General features: G+C 40.5%; 1 protein-coding gene across 7 annotated transcripts in view; it reads left to right on the top strand.

Moving 5' to 3' along the window:
• CCDC148 (coiled-coil domain containing 148) overlaps window positions 1-25810 on the top strand; it is a 283553-nt gene that overhangs the window by 217913 nt on the left and 39830 nt on the right. The gene's annotated exons all lie outside the window — the stretch shown is intronic.

Here is a 25810-nt window from a genome sequence, read left to right as displayed (position 1 = left end):
GGCTGCACCAGTTTTCATTCCCACCAGCAGTGTAAGGCGGTTCCCCTTTCTCCGCATCATCACGAACAGCTGCTATTTCCTGAGTTGTTAATTTTAGCCATTCTGACAGGTGTAAGTTGGTAGCTCATTGTGGCTTTGATTCGCTCTAACCATCATTTTCACCTAAAGGAACCAGGATTAATTGAAAAGAAAATGGCTGATTCTAGGTCTAGAGCTGAGAAATTATAAGTGGAGCTTAGACCGGTTTATTTTGTCAGCTCATAAATGTTGAAGAAATAATAGATTTAGAAACTGGCACTTTTTTTTCAATATTTGAAGTTTATTGTCAAATTGGTTTCCATACAACACCCAGTGCTCATCCCAAAAGGTGCCCTCCTCAATACCCATCACCCACCATCCCCTCCCTCCCACCCCCCTTCAACCCTCAGTTTGTTCTCAGTTTTTAAGAGTCTCTTGGGGCACCTGGGTGGCTCAGTTGGTTGAGCAGCCGACTTCGGCTCAGGTCACGGTCTTGCGGTTCGTGAGTTCGAGCCCCCCGTCGGGCTCTGTGCTGACAGCTCAGAGCCTGGAGCCTATATCAGATTTTGTGTCTCCCTCTCTCTGCCCCTCCCCTGTCTCTCTCTGTCTCAAAAATAAATAAACGTTAAAAAAATTAAAAAAAAAAGTCTCTTATGCTTTGGCGCTCTCCCACTCTAAACTCTTTTTTTTTTCCTTCCCCTCCCCCATGGGTTTCTGTTAAGTTTCTCAGGATCCACACAAAAGTGAAAACATATGGTATCTGTCTTTCTCTGTATGGCTTATTTCACTTAGCATAACACTCTCCAGTTCCATCCACGTTGCTACAAAGGGCCATATTTCATTCTTTCTCATTGCCACATAGTACTCCATTGTGTATATAAACCACAATTTCTTTATCCATTCATCAAACTGGCACTTTTCAATCTCCAATGTAATAATTATTTCAGGCAAAGATCATCAATAGATAGTAAAATCTTTGGATGGAAAATTTTTGAGAAATAAGATATTTATGCAGAGCCAAAGTATCACTCAATGAATTACTTACTAAATGAAAAGAGGGGGGAAAACATGCCTGTACAATGGGGAGATCTGGGTATTGCCACTTTAATCAAATGTACTAATTTAACATGACTCATAGTGGACTAATAGCTTGACATTGTGCCTTCTGAGATGATGCAATATTAAATACATCTTACATCACCTTTTTGCCCAAAATACTTTATCTCAGTATAACTGATTTTCTAGTATAGGAATTGGCAAAGATTTTTTAGGAAGAGATGGACTGTAATTTTTTTAGGCTTTGTGAGCTATATGGTCTCCTGTGACCAGTCTCAACCCTGTCCTTATATCAGGAAATCAGCTATAGACAATATGTAAACTAATGGGTGTGGCTCTGTTCCAATAAAACTTTATTTACAAAAAATAAAGTGGGGTATTGGATTTGGCCTGTGAGTTATAGTTGGTCAACCCTTCCTTGTTTGAGACTTAACTTACAGGAAATCCAGGGGGAAGAGGAATGAAAGGAAATAATTAGATACCAAGAGAAAATAATCAGATAAATCCAAAATGACAGACATGTTGCAAAACCACTTTAAATGCTTCAAAAAAGTGAATATCATGGGTAAAAGAACTGATAGAACTGTTCAGACTAAAATAAACTAGTGAGACATAACCCGTTTCAGTGTGTGGATCTAGATAACAATCTTTTTTTTTAATGTTTATTTTTTATTTTTGAGAGAGCGAGAGAGAAAGACAGAGCACGAGTGGGGGAGGGACAGAGAAAGAGGGAGACAGAATCTGAAGCAGGGTCCAGGCTCTCAGCTGTCAGCACAGAGCCTGACGTGGGGCTCGAACCCACAGACGTGAGATCATGACCTGAGCAGAAGTCGGACACTCAACCGACTCAGCCACTCAGCACTCAGCCACCGATGGCGCCCCAACAACCATCTAATTTTATACATGGGCCACTAAACCCTGTGTCTCCACCCCCATTCTTGTGCAGATGATTTTTTGGATGAATGTACAGAATCTTTTGATTATCCTCTCCCTCCATCAGAATGATTTACAATCACTACCAGAACGACCAGTTTGAGAATGTCTCAACCCTCCTGGGTTGCTTTTCAAAGTCTCATGACATAAAATTGATCGTATTTTTTTACTAAACTTTTGATTACAATTATTAAGAAAGCAAGTTTATGAAGAAAGAGGCAGAAAAAAAAAACCCACCTATGCTTTAATCACCAATCTTTAATTATCATCAGTTATAAGCAAGCTTGTATCATTTGACCCTTATATTCCCAAAGGAAAAGAAACATTTGCTTGTTCCTGATAACAATCTAAGCAGATAACTATATTTTTACTAATAATTATAAGGCGACCTTCCTTATTCACCTGCAATTTTCCTGTGAGACATGACTTGGAATTAAAATCTCAATTTATTTCAGAAAATGTCATTTAGAACTCCTAAGTTCTGCTATAGAAAAATAACTTAAAAATAACTTGTCAGTTGAAAATGGGTTTTACCCATGGGGGAGGGAAAGGAAAAAAGAAAGAGGTTAGAGTGGGAGAGAGCCAAAGCATAAGAGACTCTTAAAAACTGAGAACAAACTGAGGGTTGATGGGGCGTGGGAGGGAGGGGATGGTGGGTGATGGGTATTGAGGAGGGCACCTTTTGGGATGAGCACTGGGTGTTGTATGGAAACCAATTTGACAATAAATTTCATATATTGAAAAAAAAAAGAAAACGAATTTTAAATTAACATCAACATCTCTTTGTACTGAAACTATTTTAAGAAAGTTATTTTCCAAGCTTGAAATATCATATACTTTAGAGCAAACTAATAAAGACAAGTAAGATTTCTTATAGACCAAGACAAGATGTTTTTTCCCCCCAATTCACACCTTACTGCCATGATACTTTTCTGTTCTCCCAGTAAAGCCTATACACAAATTTAGAGCAGACTTCCTTACATTCAACTAATCTTTACTAGTCTGATCATCCCTTCCTTGATTTTTCCACTCTTGTTTTAGTTTCCTTAATAAGTCATCTTTGTGAGGACAAAGCTGTTTCAAAATCAGGGCTTAATGTCCCTTGTCACATTGAAAGTTTCTCCTGCTTTTGCTTCTTAGGGGAGATGTTTTTGAACTTCACAGTGGCTTTTCAGTTATGTTTAACAAAGGGCTAAATAAAATGTGTGCTACCAGTAACATACAAAATCAAACAAGATAAATTTAAACACAGTTCACTGTTTCTACCTTTTTTATCCTACAAACCATCCTTACAGGATGATAGTTTTAAATGATCTTTTCCAACCTATAAAATAGATCTTGGGCCACTACAAGTATTGCCTGCAGATATTAGCCAAGAAGTTCAATGAAATCCCAGACATCACTACAAAAGAAAGCAAAAACATGAATTGGTGTGTGTATAAAAATCACCATAAATTTGCATTTGGGAGACTGAATGATTCCTAGTGTGATTCAGAAAAATGATGAGTATGATTCATTGGGCTATTCTTTGTAGAGGGCCAGAGTTGATGAACTGAGCCTCTAGTATGGAACTCAGTGGTGATTTTTTCCAAATCTATTAACCTATTTCATTTATAAGTTAATAATAACCGAATGCCTTCTATATTGTCATAGAGTAATGAACAAAAAGGACAGTCCCTGATTTCAAGGACCTGATGGTCTAAATGGGGAATTCAAATACTCTTGGTGAGAGCAAGCGCACAGTACTATGGGAACACATGGAAACAGCATGTAAACCAGGTAGGCGGTGGCAGGGGGGTCAGGAAGTCTTCGTGGTAGAAGGAAACATCTTTCAGAAAGGGGAAATATCTTTCTGCCAAATACCTGTGGCTATTTTAAGGAAGTGCCAATAATTTGGTATAGTTGAAGCATAGGATTTGGAGTGGTTTGAGGAAATGTTCCAGTGAGAGAAAAGATTGAGTAGATATATAGAGGCCAAATTATGAAAGTCCTCCAAAGCCTTAAATCTTGTAGGGTTTGAGTAGGGTAAATTCTGACTTTTTAAATTTATTAATTATAATTAATTGAGTCAAACAATTACTATATATTTAGTGATTTATACCCTATTTCCCAAAAAAAGTTTAATGTATGCACAGAGATTAAACAAATTCCAGAATACTAGAATAAAAAACTATGGAAATAATTACCCTGGGAGGTTGCACATGTTAATGTATTAATGGGTTCAAAATGGGATTAGACACACAAAATGGATGTAGTAGGTTATTAGGGGAACTTGTTTATTTAAGGCCCTCCCACAGAGGGATCTCATTGTCATGATCAGACACTGAGTCTCAGACAGAATGTTTTCTTGGTCTGAGTTAGTATTATGTGTCTTAGGTATTTATAACTTTATCCCTTATGTATACATACCCATCTATTTGGGGTACTCTTAGTAAATATGATCTTCAGGTGAGCTTAGAACATCAGAGAATATTTAGAAACCTGAAGTCCATATCTACTTTTGGGGAAAATCCAGACATCCCATCTTCCATTGACTGCATTTTTGGGTGACTTTTTAGTAATAAGATTCTCTACCTCCAAATTAAGCTTCTATGGAATCATTGATTAAAATGGCTGATTAAAAACAACTTTAGGGGGGAAAAAGCCGTTAAGATAATTTTCTTTTACTGAATTCCTCTCAAGTTCTATGAAGTGCTGTAAGTTGAATCTCTCTGAACTTATCCTAAGTGGAAACTGAGAACAATGACTCCTCTGTATAAAATTCCCAGGCATTCTGCAAGATCACTTTCAGCTTACCATTAGCCTTATCATTGCCATATAAAGAGTCTTACTTTCTTTATATTTTCTTGAGTCAGTTCCTGATCCTTTAATAACATTTGCTGACCTCCTCCTGAATTCCCTCTTAAGAATTCAACTATTGATTCAAAGACATTTAATGATCTCCCTTTCTAGTGTCTTAGTAGATACAGAGTTGGGCTTAAATTGTAGTTATTTGAAGTTCAACTTAGCTAATAAGAAGTAACTATACAACTGCTGTACAGAGCCCAGAGATATGCCCACACAAACACTGATACACACATGTGCAGAATAGGGTCTAGGGAACAATGTAGGTAAAGGAGCAGGGATTTCAAACAGAGAAAAGTCAGATATAAAATTTGTATAAAGGAATTTCTGACTTCACCTTAGAGAGGAGAGCCAATTAATAAAATAACAATTCAATATGAACATTATTAAGGTCAGTTGTTTGATATAGATTATACTTCCACATGTTTTGACTTGGGAGATGTCAGACCACTTTGAAAGGAAAGAAGGCTGGGGGAAATGGGAACTTGTGAATTAAAGTCAGGAAATTCCACGTAATTATACTGTACCTTTGTGTTTCTCCATCTTAATACTAACTGGATTCACAACAATAATGTGCTGGTAAATATTCAACAACTTGCTAGGGGTTTGGGATACGGCATGGAATAAGCCCTGATATGTAGTAGCATTTACTGTCTTCTGTGGTGTACATACTTTTACCATGGTTTATTTCAAACAACCTACTTGATGTCACTTAACACAGAGTTGAGATACTTGCATACCATTATATATTATTTCTACTGTATAGATACAACATACATAAATAACCTCAAGAGCATAGATAATAGTAAAATAATTACTATTTGATTTTATTTGTTACCTTTTTATTTTTCAATTTTTTGTGTATTGTATTATTTATACAAGTTATTAATTGTAATGTATTTACTCCAGTAAACATGTTAGATTATTTTCAGGTGTACAATATAGTGATTCAACAACTCTACGCATTACTCAGTTCTCATCACAACAAATGCACTCCTTAATCCCCATCACCTATTTCACCCATCTCTCCACCTACTTCCCCTCTGGTAATCATCAGTTTGTTCTCTATAGTTAAAAGTCTGTTTTTTTGGTTTGTCTCTCTTTTCCTTTGCTCGTTTGTTTTGTTTCTTAAATTCCACATGAGTGAATTTGTATGTTTTTTGTCTTTCTCTGACTTATTTCACTTAGCACTATACTCTCTAGCTCCATTCATGTTGATGCCAATGGCAAGATTTCATTCTTTTTTTATGGCTGAATAATATTCCATTATGTGGAATAATATTCCATTCCACATCTTCTTCATCCATTGATCAATTGATGGACATTTCAGCTGCTTCCATAAATTGGCAATTGTAAATAATACTGCAATAAACATAGTCATGCATGTATCCCTTCGAGCTAGTGTTTTTGTGTTTTGGGGGTAAATGCCCAGTGGTGTGATTACTGGAATGTAGGGTAGTTCTATTTTTAACTTTTTGAGAAACTTCCATACTGTTTTCCAGTGTGGCTTCACCAATTTGCGTTCCCATCAATAGTGCATGAGGGTTTTTTTGTTGTCTACATCCTCACCAATACTTGTTTCTTGTGTTTTTGATTTCAGCCCTTCTGACAGGTGTGAGGTGCTATCTCATTGTACTTTTTGATTTGTATTTCTGCAATGATGAGTAATGTTGAGAGCATCTTTTCGTGTGTCTGTTAGCCATGCTGCCTTTGTTTCTAAATATAATTTATTTTATTGTAAGTTAATATAATTTCATGTTTATTGATGCCTGTATTAAGCAACTAGCTTGCAAAGATCCTAAACATCTAGCAATTGGCTCTCACCAGCTGGTATGAGGCAGCTTTGGCACTTGACCCCAGCAGATGAAAGCAATCATGACGTAGGTCGCATGAAGAGATAATTGTGATTCCCTAAGGATAACTATGGAATTGCCTGTGTGCAGACCTACTGTGCCATATTAGCTGTGCTGCCTCCCCTGTGAGTTCTCCCAAAATTCAGAAGTGAGGTCCTATGCCTCATGCACCCAAGAGACACTCTATACTCGTTGTGTCTTGTCTGGTCAGTTTGAAGAAAAGTAAAAGTTTTCCCAGAAACTTTAAAGTCTTGAATGGAAGACTGAAGGAACTTCAGTCTTCAGTATGGAGGTGGTGTTTTCATCTGGTCTTGTTAACACTGGTAGCTTAGGAAGCAGAATCAAACACAGAAAACTCTCAGGATGTGCTGTACATGATTGTGGGGAAATAGGTTCAAAAATTCCTTATACTTACATAAATGAGGTAGAAAAAAGCTTAGGCCAGAAAGCTGCCACCACGGGACGGAAGCACCCGAGGTTAGTTACTGAGATATTGTAATGAGATCACAAGAAACTTGTTCTATCACCTGCAGGAAATTACTTTCCATCTGGCACCAATGTACCTTGATCACAAACACCACTTGCCCCTCAGACCCTTTGCTTCTCTCACACACAAGTTAATGATTACTGACTGATTGTTTTCTCCACGCTCACCACGTGTATAAGATCTTGTTTTCTCCACGTTCACCACGTGTGTAAGATCTTGAGTACTCAATAAATACGGAGATGAAACGCCTGTTCCAGCTTTTGTCTCCTCCTGGACGTTAGTCTCTCTCCTATTTAATTCTGTGTCCACTCTCTTGCTGACAAAGGGAGAACTCCAGGTTCCTAGTCTGTGACACATGATCTTTTAAAAATTGTTTCCTGGGTGGTCTATGACCAGAAAGAGGGGCTCTGAGCTAGGAACAAAGATACTTTTTGAAGAGGGAGCAAATATTTTCGACAGGAATCTTACAAGCCTAATAAAGGTGGGGGGAGGGGAAAAGTATTATCCTAAATTTTAAGAGAATAGGCAAAAACTCAGAGAACAAGAACAAGACCTTGGGGCTAAATAGGTGCTGAATGGTGATGAAACCCCATGCGTATGACTGGAGGTTTGATCATTATAGGGCAGAAATTTGGACGACAAACTTTAAAGTCAGGATGTTGGATGTGCCTTCATGTGAAATGGCCAAACACCCGAGGCACATCAGGAGACAACAGTATCGGTTAATATATTGAGGGGGAAGTGGAAAATAACAAGAATAGCAGATTTTGGGAGGATTTGGAGAGTGGGAAAAGCATAAGCTACATACCTTAAATACAGAGAATAATCCCATAAGGTCCCTTAACTGGAAATAAAAGCAGAGAAGAGAGCATTCCTCCTACCTAAGTCCACATCTGGGCACCAATGGCCAGAAGTCAGGGAGGGAGTATCTCACATGTTCCCATAAACAACAATGGAGTAAACTTTGTTAAATTATGTTTTAAGAAGTTTATTTTGAGAAAGAGGGAGAGCATGGGGGGGGGTGTCAGAGGGAGAGGGAGAATTCCAAACAGGCTCCATGCTGTCAGCACAGATGGGTCATGAGATCGTGACCTGAGCCAAAAACAAGAGTCATACCCTTAACCGGCTGAGCCACCCAGGCACCTCAGGAGTGGAGTAAATTAACCCCAAGTGAGACAAGTAAAGATTGCAACATGTGCAGAGCTATCAAAGTGAGTTTAGGAATTACCAGCAGGTGATGGCACATACACACGTATCAGGAGTCTGTGGCAGGAATCTAAACCAAGCTGATGAACAGGACGGGGATGGGATGCTGGAAGGAGAATATGATAGTCAGAAGAGGCCAAGTGTGTGGGAACATCCAAAGTAAAACATTAAGCGGGTAATGAACCAGGCATTTGAAAGTATTATGAGCACAGGGCAGGAATAGGAAGGCAAAAAGCAGTATCCAAGAGACTGATTACTAGAACAATCTTCTACCTTCTTGAAGCGGGGTTTTCTATTGTTCCCATGCAACAGCCACTAATCCCAGAAAAGCAGTGGTTTCCAAATTTACAGAGCAAAAATATAACCTAGTGGGCATGTGAAAATACAATTCCAGATTTGTACCACCAGGGATTTTAAGATTAAGCCCAGGAATCTGCATTCTAAATAGAAGCACCACTGAAAATGCCATTTCAGTTGGTTTACCAACCACTGTCAGAGAAAGATAGCAGTGTGATTAATCCAGGGGCCCTGATGGTAAGACAGTTCTGTAAACATCCTGTTAAATAGCCGAGAGTTTCAGCATCCCCACCTGGCGAGCAAATGCTAACTCCTGTGAGAGGCAAGTTCATGGCCCAGCTGTCACAACTTGTTGCAGTTGCTTGGAAACATCTACTCCTTTTACTTGTTTTTGTATCTTCTTTGATTTTTAATGTTGCCATTTTACCCTGGGTTTAATATTATGCATCATTTCCAATCTTGTTTGGAAACAGGTGGGATATAAATCCTAATTAAATAAAAAAATTGCTGATGGCCTCTCATGTAATCAGAAGTGGAAAAAGGGAGTAATGCTGTTTAGTTGAATAATAAAATGTTTTATACTGAGTCTTTCTAGATAATGTATGGGAGAGTACCTTGAAAACTGTCAAGTTTTATACAACGAGATGATTTTTAAAATATCAATACTTTATACATACCAAATAAGTATGTGTATTTATCTATTGTATTCCTATAAAGTATCTACTCAAAGCTTCTTGTACTTAGGTTTTAGTAATTGAAGGGGGAAAGACCACGTTTCCATCGAGTATACCTAAAGAGAAGAATACATCACTTTGTCAAAATATTGTGGCTCTTTATTCTTTGTAGTTCTTCCAAATCCTACAAACAGAAAGAGGATTATCAGTACCATCTGAGTATGTGTGGGCTTGAAAGCTCTAGATGTTTCTAAAAGATCAAGGCTTTTGATGCTTTTTTTTTTTTTAAATCCTGGGAGCTTTTGGTGCAAGTTAATCCTTATGATGTCTCAGACTATCGCTCTACAAACCCTTCCTAAGGCTTCGATGTAATGGACATAAACCATTTTATGTTGGACCAGGTTCAGCTAGGGTCTTCCCGTGGTCTGTGCTTGGCAATTGGCCTATTTGCAGAAAGGCTTGTCTCCATCTGCAATTATGCCAAGGTCTTCATATAAATGCTGTTATGCATTCAAATGGAGCAGTCCAAGCAAGACATTTCTGATCAGACTGAAGAATACCTATAAGAGAGAAATGTTGGCTGTGCCTGGCTAAGGTGATAAAATTACTTTCACAATGGAGGATCCAGGCAAAAGATAGATTTATTGATGTGACAGTCTTCAGGGAAACCAGAAACATGATCTCAGAAAGATGTATACTCAAAAGGAGGCCTTAGGGAATATTCTTGTCTCTTGAAATAATGGGGAATCTGGCAGGAGGAGTTGTGACAATCGGGAGAGGACAATAAAGATTAAAATTTAGAGTTGGTTGGAGAGAGAATCTGAGTTGCCTTTCATATATGTGACAAGGTTGGCTATATCTCTAAGAAATTAAAATTATGAGTGAATACAGGGAACAAACTGATGGTTGCCAGAGGGGAGGGGAGTTGGGGGAATGGGAAAAATGAATGAAGGGGAGTGGGAGATACAGTACTCCAGTTACAGAATACGTCACAGGGATGAAAGGTACATCATAGGGAATACAGTCAATGGTATGATAATAGTGTTGTGTGGTGACAGTTCTGGTGAGCACAGCATACCATGGACTTGTCAAATCACTGTTGCACACCTGAAATGAATATTGTGTACCGTTGTGTCAACTATACTTCAATTAAAATAAAGTTATCAGGTTGAAGGATGTGTAAGTGTCGACTTAATATTTGAAGAGCTATTTTAACTATTGACCATTGTGTTATTTGGGGCAACCATTTTTAATTTCTGTTTAAAGAGAATATTTATTTTCCCAGTTTTATCAATTTTGCTGATAATAAATTCTTGATGCCAAAAAAAAAGAAAGAAATTAGAATTACGTGGATATTCAGCTTATAGCTTTTATAGAAAATGAAATAGCTTTCTTTTGCTATCCAGGCCACTGGATCACCCAGTAACTTGAGGGAGAGTAAATAATTCACCTTTGAGGAGCAAGATTAACGCCACTTCTGTTAGTTTAACTTGGACTAAGTGGGTTTTCCTGTGGGCTTAGTGTTTGGGGTCATGATTAGGCCCCTAGGAGAGCTGGACCTGTTTCTTCTCAGAGCTTGATTACCAAGAAGGTCTTATGACAAGAAAGAGCTCTTCTTCCTAAGAAACCACTCATGCTGTTGCTTTACACACGGTGCAAAACGTGAAAAGAGACACAACCCATCTCCTGGTGTCCTTTGTTAGCGGTGTCTAGAGAGGCCAACATTTGGCCATTGTAACTTTTATTAGAGTAAAATTTCATAAAAATTAATTACCTGTTTCATTTACACCAGCAACTTAGGAAACTCTGCCCTACTTCTCTTCTAGCCTGTCCACCCTTTCCCCGGCTGCTCCTCAAACTTGGGATTTAGCTATAATATATAGCTGATACACTGTTAAATTGTACAAAGTGTGGTTTTGTCGACCTATTTCATTGTGCTTCTCTGGTCCATGACTCTCCTCAAGGAATTTCTCCATTTCTCCGTTCAAAGAGCGGTCCCATGGAATGTCAGTGTGTGTATCTCTAGCTTAATGTAGGAAAGGAAAATACAGGGTTTTTGAGATTTATTTCTGCCCTTACCTAAACAGTGCTGCCGAGGGAAAAAAAAATCCTTTAAAGGGGGGCTAAACAAACAGGAAAAAACACAGCGCCTGTGTGTCTGTTGGTTAGGTAACCAACACCTGATTTTGGTTCAGCTCATTGATCTCCATTCCCCAAGATAGAGCCAGCCCCCCATGGGGCTCTGCAAGGCTCTCTGCCCCACCCCTGCTCACACATGCTCTTGTGCTCACTCTGTCGAAAGATAAATAAACTTTAAAAGGGGGGCGGAGGGTCACTGAATCAAGTATTACTTATACATTTATCTGGATCTCTGCCCACTTTATCTTATCTTACCTGGTAAAGTTGGTCACTTTAGCCTACAGTACTATGTTCGAGCTGATGTGTCTGCTTGAGTTCTGGAGAAAGCCACAGATTTCTCTCTTGGCCTCAATAGCCTTTCTAGAACATCGGCTTCAGCATCTCACCTGGCCTCAGAGCTCATCAAGCCTGCACGGGGGACGGGCCCCCTCCCCCGAGATGCAAACGTGTCAGCGTGCACTTGGCTGGACTGCCGGGTGCGCTGCTGTGCGGAGGTGTCAGTGATTCAGTCCCAAAGGCTGAATTCTGAGACCTAAAGGAGACAGAACTAAGAGAGGCATGACTCTGCTGAAAGTCACCAGAGGAGGGAGTTGAAACTTGGAGGCGGAACCCCCAGGGACAGCAAACGGATCAGCATTTAAGGGAGCGAGCGGAGGAAAAAAGCAGGAGGAAAGTCAGGCCCAAAATGTAATATACTTTATCTTTTGTTTTTTAAAAGGCATAATTTAAAATGCCTAACCGAAAAGTTGTGGTAAAGAAAATATTCTATAATGTTGGTAGAGGAGGGATTAGAAGGGTTACTTAAAAAAAAAAAAAAAAAAGAAAGAAAGAAAAACCTTCAAAGGTGTTTATGACAGTAACCATTCTGCTACACTGATTTTTTTTTCCTGGTTTTTTAAGCTTCAAGTGTTAAAGAGGCTGTTTATGAAGGCTCTTTGCTGATCATTTCCTGGACTAAAAGAAAATCAGGGTTTACTTCATTGCTGTGGGTGGCTGAATCAGTATAAAAATCTTCAGTCCATGGGGCGCCTGGGTGGCGCAGTCGGTTAAGCGTCCGACTTCAGCCAGGTCACGATCTCGCGGTCCGGGAGTTCGAGCCCCGCGTCAGGCTCTGGGCTGATGGCTCAGAGCCTGGAGCCTGTCTCCAATTCTGTGTCTCCCTCTCTCTCTGCCCCTCCCCCATTCATGCTCTGTGTCTCTCTGTCCCAAAAAATAAATAAACGTTGAAAAAAAAAATTTAAAAAAAAAATAAAAATCTTCAGTCCTTTTGATGTTTGCTGCCTATAGAAGTTCTGAGAAACCTGGGAAGGAAAGAAAGAGACCATAAGGGGATTTTCAAACAATAGTAGAGACGGCAAGTTTTATTAATCCTATTTACTTAAGTCATTTGTTTGAGGGGAGAGGACTGTGTTTCTTTTGTTCTTAATGCCATCCTGTCAGGACTCCTGACAAAAGGAAACCAGTTCCATCAAAATGGCCTATATGTCTGTCTCTGGAAAGACAGGACCAATTAAAATCAGAAGTTGAACATAGATAAAACCAGAGTGAAATATTTTAATTTGGTAACCCAGTGGTATATTTTATTAGTGTGGCTTTTTAAAATTTCATACCCACACAATGCTTCCTTCAGTTGTGAATCTGAAAACATTCTTATTGAAATTAAGGTCATCAGAAATTATATGTATCTTAGAAGAATTCTTCAGGGAAGAAAATCCAATGAAACTAATCACCTATGCTTCTCCTCTTCTTTAAAATTTTTCTTTTTCTTGGGCACCTGGGTGTCTCAGTCGGTTAAACGTTTGACTCTTGATAATGGCTCAGGTCATGATCTCACAGTTGGTGGGATGGAGCTCTGCATCAGGCTCTGCGCTGACATCACGAAGCCTGCTTGGGATATTTGCTCTCCATTCTTTCTGCCCCTCCCCCACTCAAGTGCCGGCACTCTGATGCTGTCTCTCTCAGAATAAAAAAATAGCATTAAGAAAAATTAATTTTTTCCTTTCCAAAGTGGGAAAATAATTTAAAGAAACCTAATATTGTGAAGTAAACCCTCAATGAGTTCCCTTCTTATGTAGTTGATAAAATGATAGCATCTTAAAGATGTTTTAAATGCGATACATATTAGCTGTGACATTAAACTTTATCTACCATAAACCATTTGTGAGTTCAAGAGTTACTGTGCAAGTTACCCAAGTAGTGTTAAATGACAGATGTCTCTTCTTGGTGAACTCCTGTGATGGCAAGTGGCAAGCCCCGTATGTATTCAAAAATCTAGATGTAGGCTGTGTTTGTCTACTTGATAGGTATATCTAATGGCTCTGGGATTTTCTTATGTGATTTGGTAGGAGTATGATTTTTACACACTCATATATGTGGCACTTAATACAAATACGTGGAATAAATGAATATATGAAGGCAGTGAGGCAAATAAATGCTGATTTGCCTGGGTAGGTTGTTAAATTCCAAATCATATTTCCTGAGAGCCAACATGTCATTTGTGCCTCTCCTGCCCATCCAAAATCACAGTACCAGGAAGTTCGTGTCATGGAAATCATCTTTGAGTTTGCCTTTTAGCATCTATGGTTCCTGATCATTCAAAGGAGACGGACACTTGATTTGAAGTTGAAGTGGTTCAACTTCTCTTACTACTCCTCAAATGATTAAATATGTTCCAAAGGAATACCCACTGATTAGACAGGCTTAACAGAAGAGGGTATATTTCAATTTATTCTTAATTTTTTATTTTGTCAACTCTTCTGTTATTTACCTACAGTTTAGAAAATTTAGTCAAATGTTTGCCATAACTTTAAAAATTTTAATCTCTTTCATTTATGGGTGAATAATGAATATTGCCTTCTGTTTTAGGCACTATGCTAGTTGTTGGGGATACAAAGGCAATTAAGACATAGCCAATACCCTCAGGAAGTGTAGTCTAACACAAACAACACATGGGAACAAACAACTATAGTACCAGTGAATAAGTGTATATGTGTTTATGCCTATTAGTTTACTTGGATATCCATCCCTGCCTGTTCAGTGGAAAGGCAAGTAACATTTCCCAAGCTGGATTCTATTCAAAAAAGCTTCGATTATCAGATAATTTGCAGAAATTAGTACACTAGTCGTCTTTTTGAGAATTCATATTGCATACCACTATATTCTAATAACTATTCTGAGAGATCCTACTGTGAAGAAATCTATTTCACATTGTTTATCTTTCTCAAGCTTACTTGAATACCCAACACAATATCCATGGCACACATGTTAACATCCTGTGGAATATTAGCATTCCATGGGCCATCAATTTGGAAAACAAACTGATTATCACTTGGAACAGCTTGGCACATGCCCTTCTGTTACAGAGGATGAAAAGATAAGTATTCCCTTATAGGTAGAAGATATGTTTACTGGTCAGGACTACTCAGAAGCAACTGAGAGAAACCTAACTCACACTAGCTTAGGCAGAAGGGAAAATGAATGGGATTCCAGGAGGGAATCTTGCTTCAAGGACTCAAATGACATCTTCAGGTTCCTCTCACTCTCTTTCTGCTTCTTTACTCTTACCGGTTTGTGCATTGGAATGGACTTCCTCCTATGGGCTGGGGAAACCAGGAGGAAAAGAGACATGGCTTGATTTAATTACATTATTTTAGGTAGTGACCGCAGAGAGAAAAGAAAGGTTTTCTTCAATATTCATATATAAATCCCCAGGGAAAGATTCTTTTTTTTTTTTTTAATGTTTTTATTTATTTTTGAGACAAAGAGAGAGCATGAGCAGGGGAGGGGCAGAGAGGGAGACACAGAATCCAAAGCAGGCTCCAGGCTCTGAGCTGTCAGCACAGAGCCTGATGCGGGGCTCAGACTCACAGACGGTGAGATCATGACCTGAGCCGAAGTCGACGCTCAACCGACTGAGCCATCCAGGCGCCCCTCCCCCCACCTCAGGAAATATTCTGATTGGTTCACTTGAAGCTCACTGAGGGCCAATCACTATGGTCAGATTTATAATGTACTAATATTAACCATATCTGGTCACCAGGAAAAGTTGGGAGACTCTGATTAAAGGTTTCAACAGACCTACAAAGAATAAGGAAAGGCAATTTGAAGGGGATTGATAATTCTAGATTGATGATAGGGGATAAAAAAACCTGACATGTCTACCACAATGTGGTCAAATTATTAAAATCTAGATTTAGCCATAATGGGCAGTTAGCCCTAGTATCCAATTACTTCCAGAAAGGGGGTGGGGTGGGGAATCTGCTCTTCTAATAGTAAAGTCATTATTTTTGGAAGATATCTCCTAATTTATAAAATGGTTTATAGTTAATAATTCCAAATGTTGTGACCTCAGATGGTCAATTATATAAAAGATTTTCTTGGCTCCAGGAAGTGGCATTGCTCAAAGTTATACATTCTACGATTTTTTAAAGTGGTTGAAATGATTAACCCTGCTGTAAATATTACAGGTTAAAATTGTTGCAGTATATGATGAGGTATTAAACAAGGGGAACTTAATTCTCTGCTTTTGGATTAGAGCAAACCCAAAATAATTGAGTAGAATCTCGACCCTCTTCCATGGTACATGGTGGCTTATCTCTAAGCTGACGTGAAGAGGCATGTGCCTAATAGGCATGTTCTAATAGGCATGTGTCATTACGTTTGTTCCTAAATATTTTGTGTATGAAAAGGACGTCCACTCTATGCGAAGCTCAGATGCCCACTAAAGCAGCAGCTCTGCATTTAACTAGCAATATGATATAGTTACACTTGAGAGATTTGTCTGAAATGAATCTTGATATTACATGAAGAAAAAGTAAAAGATCAATGGATTTGGGGGTATGAAGGAGGTGGAGGCCACAGATATTGATGCCTCAATTGTAGCAAGAGTCAGATCTCGGGGAAGATGTTTTGAAATTAAGAAAAGAAGTGGATTCACTTTGGAACCATGGGTGAACAAATAAGAAGGAGCAGGTAAGGGGCGCCTGGGTGGCTCAGTCAGTTGAGTCTCCGACTTCGGCTCAGGTCATGATCTCACAGCTCGGGAGTTCAAGCCCCACATCGGGCTCTGTGCTGACAGCTCCGAGCCTGGAGCCTGCTTCGGATTCTGTGTCTCCCTCTCTCTCTGCCCCTAACCCACTCGCATTCTGTCTCTGTCTCTCTCAAAAGTAAACAAACATTAAAAAAAATTTTTAATTAAAAAAAAACACGGAGCAGGTAAAAGAGAAGGAGGAAAGGTAGAGAAGTAGTAGGATGTACATTTCAAAGAGGTGGTCATTAGGACCAGCCATTGTGGACAGGTTAAGTCAGAGGAGCTCTAAAAGACTCTAGGTTTACAATTTGGAGTTCCTGGTGACATTGGGGAGAATGGTTTCCAGATAATGGAGGAGGCAGAGGCCGGACTGCATGGGTTTGGGATTAAATGAGAAGTGAAGAACTGATAACAGAAAGTATAGCTTTTTCATCTAACAAATTTCACCTAGAAGGAGAAAAAAAAAAAAAAGGAGGATGGTAGTTGAAAAGAGAGTTGAGAGACACACTTTCCCCATTTGAAGAAGTTTGCATGTGGAGAAAAAAAGAATCATGAAGTGGGAGAGAGAAATATTGAAGAAATAGGAAAGGAAGAAATTCATTTCTGGAGCAAGCTCCTAGAAACAAATAGGCTTATGGGATAAAAGCCCAGATTTAATTTTTTTTTTAACGTTTGTTTATTTTTGGGACAGAGAGAGACAGAGCATGAACGGAGGGAGGGTCAGAGAGAGACGGAGACACAGAATCTGAAACAGGCTCCAGGCTCTGAGCTGTCAGCACAGAGCCTGACACGGGGCTCGAACTCACAGACTGTGAGATCATGACCTAAGCCGAAGTCAGATGCTTAACTGACTGAGCCACCCAGGCGCCCAAAAGCCCAGATTTAAGAAGCAAAGGATGGGTAAAATGGAGTCTTGACAAGATTGGAAGTGGGCAGGACATATTGGGGAAACGAATGCTTATGGCCTCTGAAGTAAAGTGGGAGGTGAGGTTCTCTGCTTAAGAGGGAGAAAGTTAAGCAGCTGGTGTAAATAACATTAATCTGGAGGAGTGTTGCATGTCCAGGTAAGGTTCGACTTCATAAATGCATAATAAATACAGCAAAGAAGCAGGGCTGGAAATTGGCAGGGCAGATGTGGAAATAAAAAGAAGACAATTAAAGGGTACTAGTGATTATACTCTTAAAAGCAGACCCAGGGATCCACAGCTGGAGAAAGAATAAAGTCTGTGTCTCCTAGCCTGGGAGGAAAGGAAGAAGTAGGACAGTAAACTTCACGAGGGAAGATCTAGCCCAGTGTCTGGCACACAGAACACAGTTTAAATATATCGTTGAAAATGGAGAGTCTGATGAGCTAAAGTAGCAGGTTGAGTAAGGCTAAATGATAAGAACATAAGGAACATAGGCGGTTAGCAGGCAATCCACTCCTAAAGTCGTACAGTCTTTATCAGTATATGTGTTGGCCCTAGACATTGGAGTCAGAACGGAATCCCTCTGTTTAAGATTTTGGCAGGAAACCATTCTAGGTGATGCCAAGCTCCAAGTCTGGTCTAAGGAATGAGCTGTTGAAGCAGCGGGGGAGAGAATGCTGTTGAAGCACAAGGCACACTGTAAGGGTGGAGTTTTGAATAACCGTCAGTGAATGTTGGGCAGTGACCTGGGCAGCTGGTAGTTGATTGCAAGAACCCAATGACAAAGAGGATGGTATAACCCCAAAGTCAATAGAAAAAGCTTTTCTGGAATTGTTGCCCGAGACCAGGAAAATGCCAGCCTTCTCCGTCAACAATTTTAAAGGGAAGCAATGGTGGGGGGGTGGGGGGTACCCGTGTGGCTCACTTGGTTAAGCATCTGACTCTTGGTTTCAGCTCAGGTCATGATCTCACGGTTTGTGGGTTCCAGCCCCGCATTGGGCTCTGTGCTGGCAGCTTGCTTGGAATCTTCTCTCTCCCTCTCTCTCTGTCCCTCCCCCACTCCCTCCCTCTCTCTCTCTTTCTGTCTCTCTGAAAATAAATAAACTTTAACAAAAAGGAGGAGCGATGGGAGTAGTGCCACCTGGGAAGCACTGGTTTTCAATTAAGAAAAACTATTAAAAGGAGCAACCAAGAGTGAAGTGAAATGGGGTTGTGTGCTCCAACGAAGGGAATATTTCATCACTAACTTCGTTTAGACTTGCTAGTGCGTGATCATAAAAAAGACAGACTTTTATTGTTTTTTAATTCCTTATAGACAGTGCACTCTGGAAATGCTATTGGAAGGGACGATTCTCGGCAAATTTTAAGGGCATGAAAGAATTACTGAAACCTATATTGAAAGTGTTAGGAATAGTTCAAAAAGAGGAGGGTAGATAAACTGTGGTAGAAATGTCTTTATGCACTAATTTGGGGGAAAGAGCTAATATATTTGTCACATTCTTTCTGTAACTTACTCCCCACATCTTCCCTTGTATTCAAGTCCAGATTCCCAGGCTTAAGTCCTTGTTTCACAGTTGTTTATAGGTCTGTACCTAGAACTCAAGTGAACTCAGACAGCTAGGTTGAAATTGATCACAACAAACAGGAAAATGTACTTCACTCGTATTTGTGGGTTTTCACTTTCAGTATGAAAAATATCCACCCCCTTGGAACTACAAGATTTAGTCCCAAAGGAAGCGGCTCGTACCTCCTTTTTAAGGCACGAATACCTTGAAGTTATTTCTTCCTTCTTTGCTTTTACTGAGTATACCCTTTATCTCCAGTAGTCTGAGGTTTTCAACTGTCTTCAGGGTACACCAGCGTTTTGTCCACTGGAGAGAAAGAAATTGGTTCTGTAGCAGCCATTCTTGTAACTGCTCATCACAGACACTGACCCAAGACTTGAGAGGGCCACTGTGGTTGGGGAAACCTGTCATTTGTGTGTGTTGGGGGTCATGGAGGCTGGGGCGAGGGTGAAAGATTCTGCTACTTGTCAGTAGCACCAAGGCAGGAATTGATCTAGTTTGGATCAATCCTGAGGCATGTAACTGTGCTATTTGGCACATGAAAACAGAAACCAGTCCTGAGTAGTAAAATGTACCTGGTTTTGTCTTGATAACAATAGTCAGGCAGAATCCCTCTAATCTGAACGTTTATCTATACTATAATTCTTTTTTTTTAAATTTTTTAAATGTTTATTTATTTCTGAGACAGACAGAGAGACAGAGCATGAGTGGGAGAGAGGCAGAGAGAGAGGGAGACACAGAATCCGAAGCAGGCTCCAGGCTCCGAGCTGTCAGCACAGAGCCCGACACGGGGTTCGAACTCATGAACCATGAGATCATGACCTGAGCCAAAGTCAGTCACTCAACTGACTGAGCCACCCAGGCACCCCTATCTAGACTCTAATTCTTAAAGTGTGGTCCCTGGCTTAGCATTGCCTGGAAACATAAACGTAAATTTTCAGACTCTACTTCATTACTACTGAATGAGAAACTCTAGAGGTGGTGAAGTGATCTGAGCTTTAACAAGCCCTCCAAGTGATTCTGATGTTAGCTCAAGTTAGGTAACCAATGGGCTAGGTGGTTTTGGCTTTCAGGCCTGGCTGCACATTAGAATCAATTGGAGGAAGTTTTAGCAAAATACCAACGCTTGAGCCCCAACACCACAACACCAGATTCTGATGTGATTAGTTTGGTGCGGGACATTGGCATCAGAAGTTTTTACATGTTCCAGTGATCCTAATGACTTTTACAGTTGAGAACCATCACTATAGCAATACAAGAAGGGGCTGATTTAGGACTTTGTGATAAGATTGTTCTTGATAATTATTTTTTAATTTATGTATCTTATTAGAATGTTAATTTAGGCATGCTTATAAATAACCACAAATAATATAAGACTTAAGAGAGTGGGGATCTTTTTTGTCTAGTTTAAATTTTTCCCTATTGTATCCTAAGCATTGGGGACAGTGCTTCACACATAGTAGGTGCTCAACTAACTATATGTTGGCTAACTGAATCAATCGATTAAAGAATAGAGTTCCAATAAGAACTTGCTCTTACACCTCACAAAGGAAGCAGTAAGTGCTCTGAGCTGGAAGAATAGTCTCTGTTTGGGGCTGGCATGGGTTCCTCTCCTCTTGGTTCTGTGGATTCTCTATGAATCCTCTTTGTTCTTGCCCACGCCTATCTGTACCAGGATGTCACTGCCTTGCATCAGGATTTACATTCTATTTGCAGAAATTGGTCTCCGCTTATGCCCTTAGCCAAAATCCCCACTGAGTAGAGTCTCATTGCCTATATCATTAGAAGCATCCAGTGAGCATCCAGGTTTTTTTCCTCTGGGCTAGCTTCTCCTTCTCCCCCTTTCCCCCATCGCCATTTACCTCTTGACAGGTGCTTCCACCTGGCCTGTGTTTTGATCCACATAGTCTTCCCTATTACCCTATATCTAATAGAGCGGTTTCTCTCAATTTGGTGGGAAGAACAACTTTCCGAGTGGGTTTGAGCCAAAAAAATGGATTTCCCAACAGGTAGGAACAGGTTCACCATGCTGCTGCTGAAATACCTCCGGCATGTGCCTGTTTAAAGATTTCTCATTCAATATTGAGTAAGCCACATGACCTAAACACTAAGTAGCAAGTTTGCACACAAACTGCCTTTAATTCAGTAGGGTAAATTACTTCCCTGAAATGTTTTTGGGGGGAGTCCAATACTGGTTACAGTGCCCTAATTAAGATATATCTTTATGTTGTTTTATTTATTGCATAAGCTTTTTGTTAAAAAAAAAAAATGGTAGCTCCTGCCACTATCTGTTGTTCCTCAGGAGTCTTCCTAATCCCCCTTGGGTGCTGTAGGTTTGTTTAGACTGAAGTTACCTGTGGCTCCAAACAGGAGGCAGGTCAAAGTTTAGTACTTAATGTTTTGCCCAGTTCTCACTGAAGTTTCACTGAAGCAAAGGGATGCTGCTACTAAAGTTCAAGGTGTTCCCAAGCCACTTGCATTCGTATACTCACCTCTTCGAGTGCTGTACACACACATAAAGAATCTCCTAAATGATACATAAACTCTCCATTCTACATGAAAGCTTTCTGTCCCTTCAACTACACTCAGGCCTGGAGGCTTAAACAAAATCCTTTCCAGATTATTGTTAATGCTGTGCCTGATTCTGCAGCAGCTGTTGCCTTTGAACAATACGATGCCTCTCCTCCCCCATGAGAAGTTGAAAATGCCCCTTCTGCAATACTTTGAACCTTTGTAGAAGCAGGGAGCATAAAACGGACTGAGAGATGGACCTAGGACTCCTGTTTGGGAATTCTGTGCACAATTTAGACTTTTGAGCTTCGCCATTTCCTGACATTGACTTTCATAGCAACAGTTTAATTTGGAGAAAATCTGCTACCTCAAATAGCTAAAGGTATTTATGTGGAAAATTTTCCAAATGATTGACTTTACTGTGTTGCTATTTTCTTTCCCCATGAATATGTGAGTATTTGGCTTTCTCCCAAGAGTTTTTCTGCATCACTTCTCTTTAGGCAAAGAAAAGTTTCTGTCCAGACTGGGAGAGGAGAGAGGCACCAAGAGTTTCCCCTTTCCAAGGGGATTATTATCTGAGTTTATACCACAGCATCTGTATAAATGAAGGATTTGAGTATGTCACTTATTTGCTTAAATTTTTCGTGGCAAGGGGCTCCTGGGTGGCTCAGTCGATTAAGCTCTAATTTTCAGCTCAGGTCACGATCTCATGGTTCATGGGATCGGAACCCAAGTGGACCTGTATGCTGACAGCATGAAGCTTGCTGGGGATCCTCTCTCTCCTTCTCTCTCTGCCTCTCCCCTACTCGTGCTGGGGCGCTGGCGCTCTCTCTCTCTCTCTCTCTCTCTCTCTCTCTCTCTCTCTCTCTCACAAAATAAATATTTAAAAAATATTTTCAGTGGCAAATCCTCAAGGTGGCCAGAGTAACGTTGGTCACCACTTTGGAGCCAACACAAGTGTGATCAGCTGCGCGCTCCCTCCAGCGCCCTCAGTCTTGCTGAAGGGGTTGTCTGCTCCCTCACTCACCTCCTCAGCCCCACTAATCCTCCAGCCACGTCTCTACTGACTGCTCCTGCCAAGATCACAGATGACTCCCTCTTATTTAATCTAGTGATCATTTGCGGGTTATATCAGATCTTTCTGTATCATTTGACATTGTTAATGCTGTTTTCCTTAGCTGCTTTGGCATCATTTCTCCTCATCCTCCTAGTTTTGTCTTCTGTCCCTTTCCTAAATGTTTCCTTGGCAGTCACTCCTAGACCTACTTTTCTTATTACTCTACACTCTCTTCCTGATTGATTCCATCTGCTCCATGGCCTCGATTCCACGCCGTTGATAAAGATCTCCCATTTACATCTTCAGCCCAGATCTGTGAAGGCTGGTCCCTGTCCAAAGGAACCTGATTCCTTCTCTTCCCTGTTTCTCCAAGTTCCCAGTTTTAGCGAGGGACGCCATTGCTCACTGTGCAAGAAGGAAACCTTAACTCCTTCCTCTATCTCTTCTGCTCTGCCATAACATTAACAATTCAAATTAATTCTATCTTCTACATAAACTTTAAATCCAAGTCTTCTCCTTCAGCATCTCCTCCAGGTCTATCTCCTACCAGTTCCCTAGGTTAGGAAACCATCAACTTGCCTGTGGATAACCCTCTCTGGTCTTGACTCCTTATTATCACGTACATATTACAGGAGAGGTTTTTCAGATCACCACATTTCCCTCATCAAAACCCTCATGCATGCGAAGCCCCAGTCTGGCCTCTCATGCCTCTCCAGCCTCACCTTGCATTGTCCACTTTTGGTCTTTCTGAGTATTTTTCAGTTCAAAAAATACTGTGCTTTCTCACCTTCATATGCTCTTTTTCTCTGCCTGGAACGTTCTTCCTATTCTTTCCCCCTTTGCTCCTTTTTCGGGTGTGAGATTCAGAGCACTTTCTCTTGGGTGCTCCCCTAAATGCCCCAAGTCTGCAAAAGTGCCCCTCCCAAGGCCTACATCCCACTGTGTCCTCAGAGCAAGGGCCACCCCTTAACAAAATTGCCTGGGTCTTTGTATCCCTGCTAGACTGTTAGCTCTGTGAGGACAGAAACGTGTCTCCTGTGTTGAAATTGTATCTCTAGTGCCTGGAACAGTGGTTGATACAGTGTAGGTGCTCAATAAACATAGGTTGAACGAGTGAGTGAGCCTCAGGGTAAACCATGAGCCGGGCTTCTTTAGGCACAAGTTCAAATGCCTTAGTCAGATTTGCAACTTCTTCCTCACAAGTCAAGCTCCCCTAACTGGTACAACTCTTACTTTTTCAAAGCAGGCAAAACTTTGTTGCAGACAAAGCAACCTATATATCCCAAAGGAAGAGAAAGTTTTCAAAGGTTCTGAGAATTAGCATATGGTAATGATCAAATCCCAGGGTATCTTTTAATTGAACCTTCACAGTCGTTCACTTAGCTTGTACTCAGTACATAAATTGAGTAGAACCTTATTAGGGAGGTTGTGTCATGCCCTAGTGAAAATGGAGAGAATGAGAAATAGCTTTCCATGACATGGAGGCATTGGAGAAAGGGAGCAACCTGGTCTGTAGCTTGTTTAACGTGTGTCAGGCTACTGACTCCTGTATGGGAGATGAGGAGGAGGACAGCCACAGCCATCGAGGTTTAGGACTTTCCTCCTAAATCCCATTGTGGGTTTTGTACTCTGCAAGGATCTACTGCACATTCCACTCTTTTCCTCTCCTACGCTGCTGCTTTAATGTCAGCCTCAGGAGCAACCTGGTTTTGGAGATTTTTCCTCCCCAGGAACAAATCTTCCTGAAGGAACCACATGACTACCAGGCTCACCCTGCCAATACTTCCCTGGGCTTCTTTCATTCACTCACTCTGTTCAGATGACACAGGTTCAAATGCCTTACTCAGTCTGTCCTAGCCACCCTGGACTCTTCCTTTCTTGGGACTGTAACCAGCGAGGCAGGCAAGATGCCCAGGGAGCAAAACTTAAAAGTTGCTCACTCTCAGATGCCAACCCTGCCTATGCATGTGCCTGAGTGGGAGTGCCTTTCTGGACTCACCCTTGGCCTGGCACTCTCTTCCAGGAAGGCCAGCCTCCTTTCCACCATCACGCCTCTCCAAATGCTAATAATCCCTGGGACCCAGCTCAAATGCTGCCTCCTCCATGAAGCTCCCAAGTCTTTTCCACAAGGTCCCCCAGCAGACCTTGTTTATACCTCTCTGAAGGCACTCTATACCTTGATTAGTTCTTAGGCTTGTCTTTTTGTATCCATATTAAACTACAAACTTGGAAGGGCTGTCTTCTCCATGTGCTTCCAATACCTCGCACAGGGTACAGCACACAGCAGGTATTCATGTCAGTGAGGTGAGTAGAGCAATCAAGGGAAGGAGAGAAGAGCATAGGGGCTAATTGCACAGTAGGGGGAGGGCCGGGGTCAGCATGGGATCTGGGGCCAGTCTGCCTGGGTTTGGTCTCTGGCTCTGCCACTTGGTGGGTGTGAGAACATGAGCAAATCACATCACCAGTCTATACCTCTATTTCTTTATCTTTAAAATGGGATCCATATTGGTGCCCCAACATCAGGTTGTTGTGAAATCTAAATGAGCTAAAAGACATGAAGGTTTTAGCAACAGCCTCGATGCATAGTAAACATTTCAGTTAACATCAAGATCCAGAATTAAAAGGGTCTAGTGAAGGTACATCCGTGGAAAATGCAGGTATGCACACTAAGGGCAAAGCACATCTGTGACTGATGTCTTAAAGAAAGTTAAATCTAAGCCATCAATAATGGAAGACAGAGGCAATGGCCTCATACTCCCTTGAGAACCCAAATGTCTACTTTTTTAGAAAAGACAAATCTCCTCTCTATAATTCAAAAGAAGAATAGCTTGGGCAAGAAGATAGGAAGGGAGGCTGCCTAAAAAAAGGCAGCAGAGGAGGGCTGAATGAGTTTGGAGGTATTAAAATGGGTATTGAAATGTGCTCTGTTTTAATACTGCTGATTTTAAGGAGAATGAAAACATAATGCTAAGGGAAAGTCATGTTTTTGCTGCCATCTACAGTCAAAGTGTAATTTTTAAACCACACACACACCCAAAATGGGGGTTCTAGACAAAACAAGTGAAAATATAGATAAAATTTTAAGTTCTAGTATTGAGACAATTTGGGCATATTATTATAGCATTTTATTTACTCTTCTTTCTAAAAGTATGTATATTTAATCAGTAAGGTAGCCTTTTTAACATCTCAAATTGTGTTGAAACTCCTTGAGGAAACTGCTAGAAGAATCACTC

The sequence above is a fragment of the Felis catus genome, chromosome C1, assembly GCF_018350175.1.
Source record: "Felis catus isolate Fca126 chromosome C1, F.catus_Fca126_mat1.0, whole genome shotgun sequence".
Classification (NCBI taxonomy): domain Eukaryota; kingdom Metazoa; phylum Chordata; class Mammalia; order Carnivora; family Felidae; genus Felis; species Felis catus.
The sequence above is the reverse complement of the archived record's forward strand: the minus strand, read 5'-3'. Positions and strand labels throughout refer to the sequence as shown.